The sequence below is a fragment of the Strigops habroptila genome, chromosome 1, assembly GCF_004027225.2.
Source record: "Strigops habroptila isolate Jane chromosome 1, bStrHab1.2.pri, whole genome shotgun sequence".
In the NCBI taxonomy this organism is placed as follows: domain Eukaryota; kingdom Metazoa; phylum Chordata; class Aves; order Psittaciformes; family Psittacidae; genus Strigops; species Strigops habroptila.
Window position 1 is genome coordinate 136,527,082 of NC_044277.2, and position 20,828 is coordinate 136,547,909.

The following is a 20,828-nucleotide window of genomic DNA, read 5'->3' on the forward strand; positions in this document are numbered from 1 at the left end:
TGAATAAATGAAGGTCTAGCCAAAGAATCTAATCGGTACTTTGAGTGACAAAATTACTGCAGCCTTAAATATGATGATACTATTTGATCTCTACCTGACAAATCAGTCAACCTAGAGACAAAAAAGATGATTGCAGCAACACAAGAAAATGGGCTACAGACGCATTTAATCCCAGATCCAGACAAGATTCAGTATCTAAAAATAGAGCTAAACACACCTTCAGATTTGGGTCTGATTACACCAAAATACTGCAAATTATTTGAGAGAGCTTCAAATATTGCAAATTTCATCAGCAAAACGTTTTGTCAGCCCTCCTAAGGATTTAAACACATTTACTGCTTTCCAATCATAAGATCAATTTATCTAAAGATGCAAATCTAAAACCTATCAATTATCAAAACAGTTCCAATCTCAGTTTTCAGATTTGCTTGCTATTTAACTAGCATTGTGTTCTTTTATAGTAACAAACCCTATTTCATTTAAGTAAGCAGAGACCCAGTTCTAAGAAAGCTCTGCACTTGCTATACATTAAAACCTCACTTAACCATTTCAGCCGGTATTATTACTTCAGCTTTTGTGTACAGTCAATTCTCACCTAGGATTTTAGCCATCTATAGCAAGAGATGAGAAAGCAGGCTAACAATTCATTCCAAAGCAAAATTACTGGGGGGGAGAGGGGGGAAGGGGAAAGGCAGCATAAAAGTAGTTATTTAATAAAATCAAACCTATTATATCAACAGTGATGACAGGAACTTTTATAGACAAATTACAACTCTCCCATAACACATTATGAGACTGGAAGCTTAGGAGAAAATTACAGATTGTTCTACAGTAGATCTATAGTGTATTTCTCCTACCAGAAGGAGGAAGTTTCTCCTGAGGAAGCAGCAGAGTTTGCTGGAGATAGTGTTCACTCCAAACAGGTATATTCATCTATCTAAAACATTTTTAAATTAAGAAATTCAGTCTTTACTCAAAACATTACAAGGATTACATGCTAATATTATAGCACTAGTGAGCACTGAATTGCTCTGGATGACAGTAACTTTTCAGAAATCCCAGTTCATATACATGCTGTACATTATGTATATATAAACTTCTGCACTGAAAGTATTCCCCACTAGAGAGCAGTATGAATTTAAAATTACAAGTACAATATACCTCTAGACCTATAGTGCTAGTCATATAGGCACAAGATTACTATAATACAAGATATCTTCTAACCAAGGTGTAAAACTTTGTAAGCAAATATAATCTAGTAAATAAACAAATATTGTACACTATGTGTACACGTCTAATTCCTTCTGAAACACTTAAACAGATAAGCTGGCAGCCTAATAAAGTATACTAGCATGTTATTACACCCCTCTAATATTCAAGTCAACACAGCCAATAATCTATGAGATTCTTATTTTTGGCATATAGAACACTTCTGTCTTGCATCTCATTCCAGAAAAAGCAATTACAAAATGCACAGTCAACAGAGACACAGTAAAGTAATAAGGGAAATTCCACCTTGGAAATAAAAAATTTGAGCATCTATTATTTGATTTCTCTTTCATTAGAAAGCTGTGATGGCATTAGAGCTGTAATACATTTTTGCCTTCTGCCATGTCTCTGAGGTCTGGAGGAAGAAGGGGATAATTCTTCACTAAGGGCAAATCATGCCTGACCAATTTGGTGGCCTTCTATAATGGGGCTACAGAACTGATGGATAGGGGCAAAGCAGTTGACGTCGTCTACCTGGACTTGTGCAAAGCATTCGACACCGCCCTGCATGACATCCTTGTCTCTAAACTTGAGAGGCACAGATTTCATGGATGGGACGCCCGGTGGATAAGGAATTAGCTGGATGGCTGCATGCAAAGAGTTGCAGTCAACAGTTCAATGTCCAATCGGAGACCGGTAACAAGTGGTGTCCCTCAGGGGTTGGTGTTGGGACCAATCCTGTTCAACATCTTTGTCAGTGACATGGACAGTGGGATTGAGTGCGCCCTCAGCAAGTTTGCTGACGACACCAAGCTGTGTGATGCAGTTGACACGCTGGAGGGAAGGGATGCCATCCACAGGGACCTTGACACGCTTGAGAGGTGGCCAATGCCAACCTCATGAAGTTCAACCAAGCCAAGTGCAAGGTCCTACATCTGGGTCGGGGCAATCCCAGGCACAGCTACAGGTTGGGTGGAGAAGAGATTCAGAGCAGCCCTGCAGAAGAGGACTTGGGGGTGTTGGTTGATGAGAAACTGAACATGAGCTGGCTTCAGCATGTGCTCACAGCTCAGAAAGCCAACTATATCCTGCGCTGCGTCAAAAGGAGTGTGACCAGCAGGTCGAAGGAGGTGATCCTGCCCCTCTACTCTGCTCTCCTGAGATCTCACTTGGAGTATTGTGTACAGTTCTGGTGTCCTCAGCATAAGAGGGACATGGAGCTGTTGGAGCAAGTCCAGAGGAGGGCCACAAGGATGATAAGGGGGATGAAGCACCTCCCGTATGAAGACAGGCTGAGAGAATTAGGGCTGTTCAGCCTGGAGAAGATGCGTGGAGACCTCATAGCAGCCTTCCAGTACCTGAAGGGGGCCAACAGGGATGCTGGAGACAAAAAAATTTGGAAAAACAGCAGCAGTTTAAAACATTGAGTATTTCTTACCCAATATTCCTTAAAGGACAAGGAAATAAAGATAGCAAAGGATAAAGAGGGAGATATCCTACTGAATGTAACTTGCTGATATATTTTTAAAATACAATTTACAACTCCAACTAGTATTTTAAAAGGAAAAAAAAAAAAAAAATCAGGTTTGTGAAATCTTGTGAAGATCCACCAGTGTTTAAATTAATGCAGCTGCAGACTAACTCTCACAAAGCAGCAGACTTTCAGTTTGCGCCTGCATCACCGCATACTTCTATTTTCTGGACTGAGATGTTTAGGCAGCAATTTTGATTTGTGGGAGTAAGGAAAAGAATGCTTAGTTTAGTCTATTGGAAAATTCCATGGAAAATGGTTAGAAGAAAACATCATAATCTTCATTTAAAATGCAATTTTTAATTGCTATCAATATCTTACTGGTTTGAACTGCTGATCCTATGTGCAAACGGACAGGCATTAAATGAAAACTCTCTTTCCCTGCCACCATATTAGAGAGTTAATCTTGACTATCCTTGTTACATATCTTATAGTCATCAGTTTTGCAGACAACTTTTTCCTCTCTTCTCTCCTCCCCTTCCCCTCTCCCTCTCCTCCTTCATTCTCTTCACTCTCCCACTCCCCCCAAAGAGAGCTAACTCCTCAACCTTTAGGAACCCTAATGAAGACTGCAAAATTTCAAGCCAATAGCACTGTGGATAAATGTTTACATTTATTTTCCCTGGAGCTCTGAACTCAATTTTGGCTCAATGATGCTTACCAGTAAAATGAACTTTGCATGACATTATAGCTTTGTGAAGTAGAAGACTGTCCCATGTGGAAAACCAGCACAACTACAATTTGTGGTGTTTGCTGGCATAGCTAACATAGATGCTGCCTGGGGATTTCTCTTCTGAAATGTGCTTGAATGTAAGGGATTAGAAATTACATCCTTTCCATGAAACAATCCTTACCTTCTTAACTGCAAGACAATAGCATGCTTTGTATTCAAGGATATTGAAAGGAAACTTTGCTCATTTGTATTACAACTGGTTTGTTTCCAGACTGTCTTGCCAGCATAAAATTATCCCAGTAATGGTGACTTTGACCCAGTGCATGTAATAGTCATGTATGCTGAGCACATTTAAGAGACCAACAGAGACTTATGAATCCAATAGTAAGAGACTGCTATGCAGGTAAGCTAGTTGTATTCAATGCAGACCACTTTCCATTGATGAATGATACAGTACATCTTATAGAATATCTCCCTGTGTTCTTCCCAACAGGTTGCTACAACAAATACATTCCTGTAATAGCTGAAGGACAGAAAAGACAGGCAAGGCATTAAGGAGAAAAGCCCCCTAATTACAATATTCAGGGATTTCTAATATTTCATTCCAAAACTGTGAAAGACAGTTAAGTGGCAATCAAAGGTGTAGATGCTTGCATCTCAGTCACCCCTAGACTCTGCAGTCACTGTAAATCTCACCAAGAGGGCCTATGAAAAGAGTCATCTCCCTGTGAAATAGATTAAAATTATAAGCATAGGTGGGGTTTTTTTCCTAGAAATATATATTCCTCTTTCTTTGCTGTAGATCTCAAGTTAGATGGGATGACTCTCACTCTGCCTGCCATAACAGCCTCTGAAAATGTTAAAAGGACTGAACTTTTGCAGGTAATAATAAAACACAATTTTCAGACATCAACAGATACCAGCTGCTTTCAAAGAAACTGTTGCTAGCACAATGTTTAAGAAAAAAAAAAAAAGAGAAAAGAAAAAAAAAAAGATCGATGACTTATCAAGATCCTCTCTTTAATTATCACCTTGTCAGTTTTCACATCTTGGGGGAATGTTACAGGCACACTACACAAACATGCTTCTGGTAATAACTGGAATCTTCAAATCTTTTCAAACATCACAAATATGTTGCTATATCTGTTAAGTGATAGAACGTTACTGGTTGATGATAACCATGGCAGTAAGGGTGACCTTTGCATCAGTCTTTAAAGAATATCTTCCATACTGCGAGCACGTATATGTGACACGAACCTTCCCAAAACTGGCATCTGTATGCTAAGGGCTCCCTATTTCCCTGTTGTGCTTCGCAAAAATCCCTGCTGCATTGGGTACTTGTGGCACCTTTAACAACAAGCCAGTGACAGCTAACTCGCTTTTGCAACCTCTAGATTGACCTCACTGAATAAAAAAAAGTAGGCTCTCGAAATTTGTTCCTGGGAGAAGCTTAAAATGAACATATTGCCATCTATTTTATACATGGATGGAGGGGGCAGGACAGGCCGGGGGAAGGATCAGGAATACTAAAATAAAGTAGTTTTTGCCTCTTCCACCCCCATTATCACTGGATGACATGGTCCTGACACTGCAGCCTTTTGGTTTTGGGGAGGGTTGCACCTGCTCCTGGTTTTGAGCCCAGAGTAATTTAGGTCATGAATGCTCTATTTTACACATTGCTGCTGTGGCAGTTACAAGCACACAATAAGAAGGACACACAATGCGGAAACGGTGAAATGGCACTCACAGTGAAAAACACTGCATCTCTGAAACACAGCTCCCTCCCAAATGACCTGAGTAACCTTCAGGATACGCTGCAGGCCTCATCTGTTTTCTCTGGATGGATGAATGAATGTCATTTCAGTGGAAGAGCTATGGGAACCTACTAGGACTGGAAAGGGTTTACTTTTTAAATATTTTTCAGGACCTCCTTTGTTCTGAGTTTTTCAGATATTGCTGTCCTTCAGATAAAAAATAAATACAAAATAGTATATAATAAAAGCTGTTGATGAAAATCGGGAAAATATATGCATTAAGTAATTTTACACTGTTGGTAGGCTTTTCTACTAAGAGTTTTAGGACTGTAAGAATAACCATCACTTGCTTCTAAAAAGTAAGGCAGAGTTTTATCAGATCATACACCCAAGAGCTAAATTACTAGTCAGTGACAAAACTGCAGACAGAAGTCAGTATTTCTTGTTGCTGTCTCATACAGTGCACATCATGCTTGAAGTCACTATTTACCAAATTTTCTCTTAAAAAAAATCCACAAAAGATACAGTAGAAGAGATAGCTTATGAGAAAGGAAAAAAAAAAAGGATAAGTCAGAGAGAGAAACACCTTATTTTCCTGTTTATTGTTTCTCTGTATTCTTCCAGCTCCTCCCAGTCTGATCACTGCTGCTAGCTATTATACCACTTCAATCATCTATGTGAATAATAAGAAAATCATAATTATCATCATCTCCGGTAATTTTTGTGAAGTTTGAGAGGAAAATAATCTCTTGAGCAAAAATTGTGTCAAGTGAAAGAAATAAAGGCAGGTCTTCCCCACATGTTTATTGCTGAGGGAAGTGAAAGGAGGTAGAAGGATGAGGGGGGAGAAGAATGAGGTTATTTGGGGTTGAAGGGCTTTGTAACTTAATGTCTGTGTCCTGGGATTCCTCCCAAGAAATGCATCTCTGCAAACTGAACTCTATAAGAGTAGATTTTTATCCATTTGAAATAGGCTCATTGTATATTTGTATACCTTGAGCAATAGCAGAGAAAATAAAAAAGCCTGGGCTTTTGTTTTGTTTTGCCAGGAGAGCACTTAAATCTTTCAGGAAAGGCTGCATTTCAATACTGCTGCAAATGAACAGTCTCCAGCCTATCTCCCATCACAGCCACGTGCACCACGAGTTCCTAAAGGAACTTATAGATGAACTAAACAGAAAAAGTTCATCATTTCTTGGTTCAGCAGTTCCCTCATGCCAGAAGCAACCAACAGACATCTCATAGTCTCAAAATATACTGCAGTCATTTTTTTAATTGAGTTCTATAAAAAGAGCTAAGCACTAATCAACACCATATGTTATTCAATTAGCTAGTAATACATATCTATTTCTCAAGCCTGTACTAGCATAATGGAGCACTTTGGGTGGTTTGGAACTATTTAAAGGCCAAGTAATTAATTTGCAAACATCAGCTTCTAAAATCTGAGAAGCACTACTGTGGTGACTTACAGCCAAAGCCAAGCCATGAAAACTCCCTCATTTGCTTTTTATTCAATCTGCTTTCAGAGATGGTCCTTGTGAAGACAAAGATTTCTGCCTAAAATTGGGCCAAATAAAGACATGGATTCAGCTATGTGTCTGGTACCCAGGTCCCTAGGGATGCTTTTCCCATGCAGGTAAAGCAAGCTGTTTGCGTTGCCTCACCTCTCTCTCCAACAGTGGTATCTTGTGGTACAGACCATGTATAGAAGGCAGTGTATAGAATGGCAAAAGGCATAGCTAGCAAAGCTATGAGAGCTCTGCCTACCAAAAAAATTTGGTTCTGCTACGCACCTTGAAGTGTATTATTTTCCATATTCTTGCCTTCCATATTCGGGAATTCCACTCAGCCTCAAAACTCCTGTCAACAGCACTGAGTTGGCTTGGCTCAAAAAGAATGCACAGAAGTGACTGCTTGCAATCCGGAATGCCTCTACTAAACAAAATCTTGGGTCAAGCATTATTTCTGAGAAGGCAGGAAGTAAGTACAGGTATTAGATGGGGAAAAAAAAAAAAACCAGATTTTTCAAGTTAACTCTGAGCTACAAATAAGACTATTTAGCAGGGTCCACAGACAGGTGTAAAGAAAAAAGGATGTGCAAAGGGAAAGGATGACAACCAACCTTTTCCTACAGAATTACAAAATTTTTGTAGATATTGCAATTAGAATTGTAGAATTGTTTTATGTTGGAAAAGACCTTTAAGATCATCAAGTCCAACCATTAACCTAACACTGCCAAGTCTACCACTAAACCATGACCCAGCCGTCACATCTAGATATCTTTTAAATATCTCCAGGAATGGTGACTCAGCCACTTCCCTGGGCAGACCATTCCAATGCTTGACAACTGTAAATGTTTCCTAATAGCCAATCTAAACCTTTCCTGGTGCAACTTGAGGCCATTTCCTTTCATTCTAGCAATTGTTCCATAGGGAGAAGAGAACAACACTCACTTTGCTGCATCCTCCTTTCAGGTAGTTGTAGAGAGCAATAAGGAGCTTCCCGTTCTCCAGGCTAAACAACCCCAGTTCCTTCAGCCACTCCTCACAAGACTTGCCTGACCAGTGTGGAGTACAGGGGGACAATCACTTCGCTAGTCCTGTGGCCACAATATTTCTGAAGAATATTACTTTTGACTTCATAGATAAAAATAATCTCTTTCAGCCTCTCTGGATCAACTCCCTGATGTGAAATCAGCCTACGACCAGTCATCCAGATATCCTCTAAGTGCCATATTCGATCTTAAAAGATCTTTTGTTTTCCTAGTAACTTAACATCCAGTCAAATCTTTGCATCTCAGCAGAAAGCAAGAGCATGAGCAGGTTTTTGGGCATAAGGAGCAACTCATTTTTGCAGACAAGTAAGCTCTGTTCTTAACACTCCAATACAACCACTAGTTACCACTGTATCCAAGTAGGTAGTTTTTTAAATTAACTTTCAGTGTTTGTTTCTATTCTGTTGATAGGTTCTCTCTTTAGAAACACAACTCACTTTTTTATTCTTCTGTGGCTAAGTATTTCAGCAATATGCTAATGAAAATACATCTACAAGATGAAACAGAAAAAAAATTAAAAGGCAAGTCACATGAATGAGCTCTGTGGGAATTCTGCTTAAAAAAACCCCACCACCTGCCCAAAAAGCATTGCAGAATAAAGAATGGTAATTTTGAGATAGATAGTTCATCCCCTACAATTTTTGTTATGCATATCAAATACAGCCTCCAGACACTGAATAAAATAAAATAAACTGGCAATAAATGTAGTCATGGTGGCAAAAAGGAAATTAAAGGTCACAAGCAAGGGATTACTAAAACTCAGAATTTCTTTCCTTTTCACTTCAGAAGGAACATCAGAAGTTTGAGTTTGTACTTTTTTTTCCACATAAGCAATTTCAGTAATTATTATTTTCTTGTAGTTTGCAAGATAATTTTTCAAGATTGCCAGAGTTTATGATTTGAATTCTCAAACCCTCTCGGGCCCTAGAAAGTAGCAACGTTTACTACATACAAAACCAGCCAAAAGTTAGAAGTCAATCTCCCCCCTTTTTTTTTTTTTTAATACTTTTGCTTTAGGGAGTTGCTATGTGGATATTTTTTAAACAAAAGACCTTTAAAACAGAAGAACTATAGAAGAGCAAAAGAGCAACTTTAGTGCTTCAATTAGAAGAGATTTCCAGATCAAACAAATGTTGTATGTTTTGTTTCTCTGTAAATGCACTTTTGCAAACACCTGTGTTAAAAAAGCTTGATGAATTAGGTCTTGTAGTTGAATATTATCATTCATACTTCCACAAAAGTAATCTTTTTCCTTTTTTTCCCAGATTATCTGCTCATTATAAATATTCAGGTAGCTCTGGCAGCATTTACAACTGTAGGGATTTTGTGTTATTATTATTTTCTTGCTTCATTACACACACTGGGCCATTTAATGTTGAATTTAATGGAGAGCAGATCATTTTCCAAGCAATGCAAACACATCAAGGTAAGAGTCTGTTGTGTTTGGAAAGGTTAGCAGATGTTTTTGTGAGTGCAGGTGAAAGTTATTGTCGTTTATCTTGTTCTTGCACCTTTAGACTGCATTCTCTTTAACAAAGAGGATGCATTTAGTACTACATTCATGGCGATAGAAACATAATTTCTGGTAGCTTCCAGCCTGCTTTTTTGGGGGGTAGACTGTGCAGTTTTAGTTGAGAAGTATAAACACATTGTATTCAATTTAAAAAGCATATTCTCTGTCATGCCTTGACAGCCAATGTCTTTGTTATTGCATGTGAGGCTGATAAAATGTTCTTTCATATCAACTACTTCAACCTGTTCATCAGTGTTAGGGATACAGAGATAAATGTCTAGCAAACCAGACTATCCTTGACATGTATCAGTAAAACTCTGAAAGACAAATTGGGATATCTGGACCTTTTCATATTCCCCTACGATGACATAGTATGCTACAGCAGCAACTGAAGTCTTTTGTTACATTCACACAAGGCCAACATAGGGCTTCACTTACACAGATGGGGAATTATTTTAACACTAAGCCTGTCTGTCTGTGTCACATTTCTAATAACCTTCTCATCACAGCACCCAGATGTAATGCATTTATAGAAATGGTTATGCATCAAAAATAAAAATGTGCAAAAGGGATCTAATTACTGAAAAAAGAAAACTGGGATGATTCATTTTTTCATTTGGGATAAATTCAGGTGATTCACTATTAGTGAATGCAAAAGTATTTTCAAGATATGATTGCTATCATCGCACAGGGTGAGTGTAGTTCCAAGAAAATGTATCAGAGACTATCAGGACCTAAGAGGACCTACTGAGCCATGAGATATTTATTGCAGTAACATATGGAAAATGAGGGTAAGGAACACTGGGGACAATTTGCTTATATTTTTTATAAGTTACCCACATTAAAATAGCTTTTAGGGTAAAGTATAAGGGGAGGGCTTGAAATTATTTCTGTTAAGTTTTCATTCATCCGAGATCTCTTAAATATGTTACCTATTTACAATTTCATCATATACAGCTCAATAATAAAAATATGGAAATAGAGGAAAACATGGAGAAACTAGAAAATTCAAGCCCATACCTCCCTTCTAGTGCAGGCACTGTTGCTTCACTTTGCTTGTAAAGATCAGCCTCTGTTTGAAATTGCTGATTTTGCAATATATTCCAGCAATATCTTCCAAAATCTAGAATATTACCAGAGAGGCCCAGGAGCTTCCTGGACACATTAGTCAATGGTGCTTTACCATTGCTGAAATACAAAATGGACTTCTAAACTAAGAAATGCGTTTCAGTTTTACAGAAAAAATATGCATGTATATTTACATATCTTTTCCGTGCAAAGTTTTCCTGGACCACCGCCTTCAAGATTCTACCACCATATTTTTTGTTAAGCTTTATACAACACAGGTTGCTAATAATTATAAAAGGCATCAGTGCTTACTTCTGAAACATCCTCACATGACTGGAAGTCACTTTTGTCCTAAGCAAAAAAAAAAAAAAAAGAGAAAAGAAACAGTGCTTCTGAAAAAGAATCATGGAAAGAATGGGAATAACACCACAAAACACACAAACTAGAACATCTGATGCTTTCTGGCTTTCTCTGGGAGACCTCTGCAGCAGTACAGCACTTTGTGGCAAATGCTCATAGTGCAGACCCAGAACTGCTGCACTTGGGAAGCCTGAGCACTTTGCTCAGCCGCTGTGATCTGCAAAAAGTACTGCTGCTGAGTCTGTAAAATATTTCCAGCTCCGCCAGCCATCTGCAATCTCTCTCGACCTGTCAGGGTAGGCTATAGCTGTTGAAAACCTCTAAGAAGTCATGCATGGTAGAATTTAAAGCTCTGTAAGACCTATGAAGTTTCTTCCTTCAGCCATGCTGATTCAGATGAAGCAGCTTATAAACTCTATTAGACACAAGAAAAGTTTATAAAATCCCTGGGACCTACCCGACTACTTTTCAGAATGACAGCTTTATTTGGCATTAAAATGTTTGTTAGCACTGAAGGTCATGTAAGGCTACTGAATAAAATATATACGAAATTTTCAGGATTAACTCATTTTGAAACATGATTTTAGGACAAGAGGTTAGAAGACTTCACAGAATATTGAATGGCCCGGTATTTCAAGACTTATCTCAGAAATACCTTCTCTGATTAACCTCATCGTCTAAAACACTGCACCTCACTGGACATAAACAAGACCTCAATCTAAATCAACTTCTTCAGACAAGTTAGAGAAGTGTTAAATACAAGTGCAGTAGTGACCCCCAGCTACTGACAGAGCTTTACACAACATGGGGCTCCTTCTACTAAAAAACAGACATCTAAGTAAATACATTTTCATAAAATGGCAAGATAAACATACTCCTATTCAGGTGCAAGTCAGGATGACAGCCACTGAAGTCAGTGGCGTTACAGTGGAATAAAAATGGTGCAAGAAAAGCAATCAAATCCCCATTTTCCTTCTGCCTCGAAATTCATGCTGTGATTTCAGCATCTCGGTAGTCACCATAATTTCTGCTGTTCTTGCTATGCATTATAGAAACTGTCACTTTTCAAATTTATCCTATCTTTTATAGCTTGAGTTAAAGAACACTTAAAGCACTTTCAGTGTTTGATAGACCTCTACTCTAGAAGAACAGAAATGAGACTCCTTTATTAATTTAAACCCAGACTACCAGACTATTCACACTAGCAGTCTGAGGGAATTTTAATGGGATTACCTGAATGACTAAGAGCTTCTTACATGACAAAAGCTTTGCAGAACTGCAAAGCTTTTCTAATCAGAAAAGGGAAATGTTTAATGATGAAAAAGTACAAAGGCTACAATAGCTAAAATTTCATTGTTGACTGTATGACTCACAAAGCTGCAATACATTAATTATTAATTTAATGAATCAGCTGTGTTTAGTTTCCTGAGAAGACCTGTAAGGTAATAAAAATACAAATTATGTCAAACTACTACTTCTATTGTAAGCCTTGAGATTGTCAGTTTTGTTTCTTTCCTGAAAAAAATTCTTTTATAGAAGGAAAAATTGTTGTGGTATGGACAACAGAAAGAACACTTTTCAATATACATTCATTTACTTTTGTTTCATTTTGATGGCAATCCAGTTGAAATCTTTGTCATATTTTCATTTTGTTTGTTACAGTCACACGAAGAGTAAGCACTGCAAGTAAGTAAAGGCACCAAAAACACAGCCTAAAACCAAATAACTGAACAAGTGACCTTCCCCTAAGCCACTGCGCACAAGAGACTATTCCATCCTACCTCTCATTTCCCTAGATTAGACAAAATTATCATTCTTTTACTTTAGCATTATTTAAATCCGGCCCATTGATGTCATTTGCAATCAACACTCACTGTCAGAAAGCAAATGGGCATGGCTTACCCCACAGTATAGCAGTGTTTTCCACTTCAGCATGCCTTGCTCCTACAGTACACACACATCTGGAACCAACACACACTCATTGTCATCAAATGCTTTTCACAGATCCCTTGATCATTGATTACTACACTTATCACTCTTCATTCACTAAACCTCATTCCATACTACTGCTCTCCTATTGCTTCAGCAAATTCTGAGACTTCTGTTGCAAGAATGCACACACAAATCAAAGCAATTTGGTGCATTACACTGGATAATTCTTACTATATCAAGACTTTTTGCAGTGATCTGCATTTATTTAAGAAAAGAAAATCATTTGTCCATTACGATTGCAAAGTATTTACCCACAAGTAAGCAGAAAGAGCAGTTGGTTTTCCCCTTGTAGAGCACTATGACTTCTATCTTTACTATTTCATAACAGACACGATCTTTCAGTATTGAAGAATTCAAAAATCTATAACACACAAATAACTAACCACACGGCTTTAGGAAGTTAACCATTCTGAATGGCCACCAACCACTTACGAGTCTACATGGACTTTTTTGAAACATCGTCTGCCACAAAGCACACTTCTTTCTGTCCTGCCAACTAGCTTTAACCCTTGTGTGGAACAAATAGCTTCAAAAAGGACAGGAAAGTATCATTTATTGCATGTACTTACGTATACAAAAATAAAATATATATGTAAATATATATACAGATTTAGATATCTAAGGACAGCTGAGCTAATCATCTGGGGTCAAAAACACTGGAAATTTTTTCTCAAAGAGCTTGGCCAAAATCAGTATTTTTCACACAAAAAAGATGACAATAGCTTTTCAACTTTCCTTGCACAAACTTAAATTTTAATGAGAAAGAAGAGCAAAAGCCTCTGGGTCCTCTGGCTGAAGCAACAGTAAATCACTGTATTTCAAATTTTGCTCTGCACGAGAATGTGCTCATCTTACAGCCAATTAGTACAGTGAGTATCTCAATCACCCACTAACACATGTTCAACACTTACGAGTTTAAGGTGGGAGATAAAGCAGCTACCACTCTTCCTGTTGTCATCATTTCAACCGGCAAAAGAGGTATCAGAAGGTAGGTGGACTTTCTCTGAGAACAAGCCTACTAGAAACACAAGTGCCCCAGAGTCAAAGTATGAAATGAAAGCAAGCAGCCAACACCCTAGATACAAGTAAGTTTCACAGTGGCACAATATTTTGTCACACCTGTGAACACAGCATAGGTTTTTCTTCACCTGAGAGAGCATTTTGTCAACAAAGGGATTAGCACGGACAAACGATGACACAAGATCCTTTTATTTCTGCCTGCAGGAGTCTCTTGCTCACCACAGAGATGAAAACCGCTAACCCTGACAAAATGTACTATCAAACATGGTAAATTCTGGCATAAAACAATATAATAAACCCAAGCTATTCCATCCCTGAGCCTTCCTCTCACACTGACTTTGCTGAATTCATCCTTTGGATCTGAACTGTTGGCTCCACCGATTTGCAGGAGTAAGGAAAGCAGAGGATTCTGGAGGTAACCACTTGATATTACCTACCTTCCTTAACTAGTCACATTTCTCAGCACACTTGCAAGGACTTTCTGTTTTCCCCACATGGAACAGAACCCCCTCTACTAATGGTTCATTAGTGAAGGCAAAGGGAAAAAAAATATATCTATTTTTATACATATATTTCTTGAGAGAGAGAGAGATATATCTAGAAATGCAACTAGAGGAAATCCACTTTGCTATTGCAGATGTTAGCTTGGTAAGGTCTGGTGTCCATTTTAATAATAGTAATTCTGTAAACTGTGGGGCATTCAGACCTTAGAACTGCACTTCAGGATTATGCCAAGGAACAAAGAGAAAGGAGAGCACCGTAAGGCTGACCTTTCAGAAACTCATGAAGTCAAGACTTTTATTTTCTTCACAGTTCCATGGGCTGTCTCCCTGCAATTACTCAATTTGATTCTGATTTCTTCTTTATGAGCAACTCTGCATTAAACATGGCTAGAACATGCAGTCCATGTCTTTAACAAATGTTTTGTCCTTGGTTATGCAACACACCGAACCTCACTAGTTTCATGTTTGTTTCCACGCTCACTTTCACATTTGTTCCTCTAGTTTTACATCACTTTCACTAAGCTCATTTGTTTGTCCCAACAGAATGTTGCTAATCACTCACATAAGATTCCCCTAAAAATACTGCAAAGATAGCTTTATTCCTGGAGCACTTACATTTCATGCTTCCTCCCAGTTCCTTATATCAAAGCTGCATCTGGAGCTGACCATTTACATGGGGCTGCAGAACAGTCCTGTCCCACCACACACCCACTTATTCCAATAGCCCCAACCACTTCCATATTGTGAGATATAACCCCCTTTCCCAAAGTAGACTCATTATGCAGAACTCTTCATCACAGAAACACTTCATCACACAGAACAAGTAATTCCTTTAAGGAGGTACAGTCTTATTAAGACATATTCATAACTTTTTAAATCTTGTATCAGCATGAAAGGCACAGTTTAAAAGCAGAAAAGAACATGCAGTCTAGAACTACATTATTGTGAAGCCCAAAGATCTCTCATTCCCATTATAAAAAAGCATTATTTTCTCAAAGTATATTAAAGGAAACATGGACCATCTTAAAAATGGAGAGAGAGAGAGAGAGAGAGAGAGAGAGAGAACCTACAGAGACACAACAGAGACAAAAACTTTCTGAACTCTCAAACATAGCAGAAGTGTCTTTAAATTAAATGCATTATTAGAATAAAAGACCATTATGAAGTACTGTAATATTTTAGCACTGGAAATAACAGTGAAGTTGGGAAGATTAGATAAAAGCACTATTATATTTTCTTCATTACCTGTAGGAGCTTGAGGAAAATACCTTACAGAACAACACTTAATACGTTACAGAACAACACTCAGTGCTGCCAGCAGCGACCTTGTTGAAAGCCTTTTACCATATTTGTAAATCTTGTACAATTCCTGTCTGTATCCAGACAAAACCACTTCAGTCAGTCATGCAGTTGCCAAGTGGAGTAGGAGGTGAAACTTGAATTCATGCTTTCTGGGCTCCTAACCTAGCTCAGATTCTAATACTAATGGACGATTTCCCTCCTTTTCTTGAAACCCCCCACACACACACTTTGCTTCTCTTCCTTGTCTACCCAGCTCCCTTCTGTTTACTATTTAAAGGAAAATTACATTAGAAGACTATTCGATATCTTGCTATTTGGGAATTCAGTAGGAAAAAATACTATAAATATCCTAGATAAATAGCAGTTAAGTTCATGATCATTTTAATCTAGTGCTTCCTAGATAGGAAGCACAACAAATCCTAGGAATACCCTAAACACAAAAGGCTGAAGTGAAATTTTTAGACCATTAATAAATCTTTGACATGATGGTTATATTTTTTGTACCATTTCTTCTTAAGGAATAAGAACCTCAAAATCATGCCCAAACTGAGCCTGAAAACAAATCAAACCAAAAAACCTGCACGTAGTATGCTTTAACTTTAGTCTAACTTACATGTATATTTCTCCAATTTCTGAAAAAGCAATCACTAAGAAATAATTAAAAAATATTTAATCATGAAAACATCATTACATAAGGGAAACATGCAAATACTTCTCAGTAGTCACATGGACTTTAAAAGAAATTACATTTGGCTTTGTCCATTTTGTGGCACAAAATTTTGAGTCATAAATTTCAAACTATCAGATTAAGACACCCAAATGTGTTCACCAGACAACAGTAGAGTGCATCCTCTAAATCTGCTAAAAGGAGATTTGGAATCCATTTATTAGTACTGTAATGTGTGCTAAGCACATTCTTCTGCATTGCTGGAAGAATACTTTGTTCTTTAATGTAATCGATTAATTTGCTAATATTTTTTGAGTGCTTTGAACATGTAACATTCTCCAGAACAGCTGAGTGCTGTTACCAAAGCAGTGTGGGTCAGACTTTTTTAGACTGTAGGTAAATGTGTCTTTTCAGATATTTAAGGATTATACTGTATAAAGGGCACCTTTTACAAAGGCATGTAGTGATAGGACAAGGGCCAATGGCTTTAAACTGACAGAAGGTAGATTTAGATTAGGTATTAGGAAGAAGTTCTTTACTGTGAGGGTGGTAAGGCACTGGAACAGCTGTGGCTGCCCCATCCCTGGCAGTGTTCAAGGCCAGGTTGGACTTTGAGGGGGGGCTTTGAGTAACCTGGTCTAGCGGAAGGTGTCCCTGCCCATGGCAGGGGAGTTGGAACTAGATGAGCTTTAAGGTCCCTTCCAATCCAAACCATTCTATCACTCTAGCCAACAAGTGAGAAGTTAGTTGTAGGTGAGTAATAGAGAGAATGTAAGTACTTGATGGGAAATATTTTTCTAAGACAATTATGGAACAAAATTAGAAAACTAATAGAAAACTTTTATAAAAATCACTTATTTGTTTCTCAACTAACTGAGGGACAACTGTATCCTGCTTGTGCAAGTACAGAAAATGTAGAAAACCCAAGTGGCCTTTACTGGGATGAGAGTTAAGATCAGGATTTTGTAGGCTCAGGCAGCCCTACAAAATAAAAAAAACATACCTAACATTTTAAAATTAAAGCCAATGCACACAGGAACTAAGCAAAATTGCTGCTGGAACAAAGAGGGGACTAGCCACACAAAAGGGCTCACGATCTATCATGCCCATACATTTCACTCCTTACCCGGCGTGCAACATGCTGCCCCAGGGCAGGCAGCTACGAGCAGATGGGTTGGCAGGTTATTCATTCCCCAGCCTCCTCTTAGTCATTCCCATTGTACACTAAACTCTGCTTACAATGTTGTCAATATTACCCTCACACCCCCACACATACGCAAAGCATCCCCCCACCCAGTAATAACACCACGATCAGGAGTTCCCCCAATCTGAATTACTTTAGGTGTTCAATAGAAATAAAATTATTTTTATAAATGATTGTTCATTGTTTCTACTCCAGTGAAGAATTTGAATTAGGGTCATCTTAATTTTATTTGTATGAAGTATTTCCAGTGTGTGTTGTCTGAACTCTGCATAAATCAATACCACCACTGCGCTTAATATCATCTTCTACAGAAATAGCAACTCTGCTTCTAGAGAGGTTGTTTCAAATGCAGTTACTCGACAGAATAAGATGACATGTAGGTTTCACAACACAGGCATAAAGTCCAAATCTCCTGGGGATGGGTGACAAGACAGACACATGAATTTACATCAGCAGTGAATAATCTGACAATGCCAGCTTCCTAACTCCTGCTTTTTTATAACAGAAATACAGGTCAGAGACAACGACTGAGGCACAAGGGCACTCTGCAAAAATTTATTTGATTCTTCACCTAGAATACAGTAATCAAATTGTACCGGATATGTGAAAACCTCCAAAACATTGGTGAAAAGCCCAGAACTGGTGAACATCAATACTCTTCAGAAATTGAAACTCAGGAGTTTGGGGTTCAGCATATCTTTATCTTTAATTTCCATGGGTTCACAACTTCAGAGTACAAATTCTTTCCAAATAAAAAAAAGAAAAAAAAAAAAGAGATAGGGAGAATGTATTAAATTCAGTCCATTTTTACAAATCTTGGTTAGCTCAGACTTGCCTTGTGTCATGTTGAAACACAACTCACTTGCTCTAACATTTCATTATAAAAGTCTTTAATGAGTCAGCTCTGAATCCAGGAATTTGATTTAAAACACATTAAACTGACACCAGAGGCTGATAAAAAGGATCAAAAGAAATTTAAGTCATACTGTTCAAATTTTAGAGACATCCAATATATCCCAGTAAACAACATCACCTCTTCAATGTCAGCATTTAACAGCGACCATAACACTTGTTTTATGTATCTTATGAACAGAAAGAGTATTCTAGCAGGAAGTTTCAAGGACAGGCATTTTGTCCTCTGCCTTGGCAATATAGATTTAAAGATCCCAAAGAGCAAGGAGCCCTTTTCTGCCTTTTTAGAAGACATTTCCACTAATTATTTATCAACCAATACAAAATTTTAAAAAAACCAACAAAAAACAAACCACAAGTTCTTCCCCAAAATCATAAATCTGGATGAAAGCATATTAAATCTGTGACAAAAGCAAGCCACAGAAATAAGAAAGTTACTAAACTTCAAGAATATTTAACTGTATGTTGCAGTCTAATCCTACCGATGTGCTGAGTTCTCCTGCAACCAGGAGTTTGTTTGGTTGTTTCATTTCTCAAGTTCCCTATTATTCTACTGAAATCAATACAGTCACTTGAGCCGTATTCTGGGTTGCATTGTTCCTCCTTCTGGCAATTATTTACTGCTCTTCCTCTTTTTAAGAGGATCTGAAGTGATATTAAAGTGGGAATAGCGACCCAGAGAGTACAATATTAGCCATGTTCACATAAAATACATTCACATAAGGAGTATAATATTTGTACTAGCACAATACCTTCTGAAGTGTGTTGCACTCCATACCTTTTTGGGAAAACTGGTGACTGCATGTAACATTTAATCAAAGATCCACTCTACTGTAAAACAGCTATTTCTCTTCAATTTTCCACTTAGTAATTCAAAAACTCTTTTGAATGTCAACTGCTGGGAATTTTTGTGCTGCCTACAACTTGGTCGGCATAATTAAAAAAAAAATCATTACCATGTTAATAACTTAGTGCCTCCAAGGAGTAGTTAGTCCTACAACAGGAAAAGAAGCTTCTTTTTCGGACCTAGTCTTAACTGTAAAGTGATTATAATTTACTACAATTTCCTAGTTTCCTTCATTTCGGTTTGTGGAGAAGGATTTCTTAACAGTCCGTGTGCAGTATGGTCATAGTTCTACTGAAAGCAGCTCACTGAGAAATCTTCATATCCATTAAGATGGAGAAAAGAAAGACACAGGGGCAGTCTCTAAACAAAACTGCAAGAGGAAGTTACGTAGGCAAAATGCAGTTGCCTGTATTAAAACATAGGCAGGTGTCTGGAAGTAGCTTTCTACACTTTATAATATATTCTAATAAAATAGGCTTATACATCAGATTACATGCAGTACCTTAATCTTTTTTTAACCTCTGTAGAGTAAATGGTTTAAGATACGAAAAGAAAGGAAGGTCATATCCTAGTCCCTGGCAGTGCTCAAGGTCAGGTTAGATGACGCTTTGAGTAACCTGGTCTAGTGGAAGGTGTCCCTGCCTGCAGCAAGAGGGTTAGAACTACATGATCTCTAAGGTCCCTTCCAACCCAAATCATCCTGTGATTTTATGATCTTTACACAAAACAGTTATTGTTCACATACACATTCTCATGCATGCCACTTTTAAACACAGAAATGAAAGACACATTCATAATAAAGGTTTTGTTATTACCATGGATTGTTATTTCGTGCATTAAGAAATAGATAACAAAGATTTTAATGTATTTTATTTCTTTTTTTCCTTTATATCATTAAAAAGTAGCTTTTAGTAATCTATAGGTATACTGCATTCACACATGTGTTTTTTTGGACAGAAGCAAGGTGTTCAAAGGAAACTTTAAACAGCATAGACATTATTCAACCTGTCACAATATATAGGAAGCAGTAAAGTACACCTGGCTCATCATAGCATTCAGAAATTCAGCTAATATTTGGAGTAGAGAACCCTCAAATGCCTGCTGCTGTGGCCCATGCTTCTCCATGGCCTTATGCAATGGTATGTTCTTGTATTCACACAGGATGTGCAGTTTATCTAATAAATTGCAACAATCATGGAGTTTTGATTCACCTTAGTAGCTCACCTTTACCTTACAAGAAACTGAACTGCTTCCTGTGAACTTGCTTGGCAGGAAAAAATTTTAATACTAAGAATAAATATAAACTGTCTTTTGTATAACCTAATAAAAACAGTATTGAAAACATTATTTATATATCATATTGTTGAAAACAGTATTGAACAACAAAGAATTATGGTATCAGACACTGAATGAATTTCCCTAGTTAAACAAACACTCTTCTCATTTGCTTTAATAATTGACCTATTTCACATGGAAAAATTAACAAGTGAAAAGAAAGGAATAACCTAACATACTTTGCAACCTGAATTTCAAGTGTCCTTTCCACAGTGGGACATTCTAATGAGTACTTTGGAAACAGCAGAGCTTGTCCCCAGAGCGTAATCAGCAGTCTACAAAGCCTATGATGGGACAGGGCTTTGCGAAACAAGTTCTTGTCTGAAGCAAGGAATCACTTCCAGCTAAGAAAACCAGTGCAGCCGCAGCAAAAACTTACAGGTA

The 20,828-nt window shown here is 37.7% G+C and overlaps 1 protein-coding gene across 2 annotated transcripts in view; it reads right to left on the bottom strand.

Moving 5' to 3' along the window:
- The window catches only part of ZNF385D (zinc finger protein 385D), a 411,668-nt gene that overhangs the window by 327,090 nt on the left and 63,750 nt on the right, over positions 1-20,828 (bottom strand). The window lies entirely within an intron of this gene.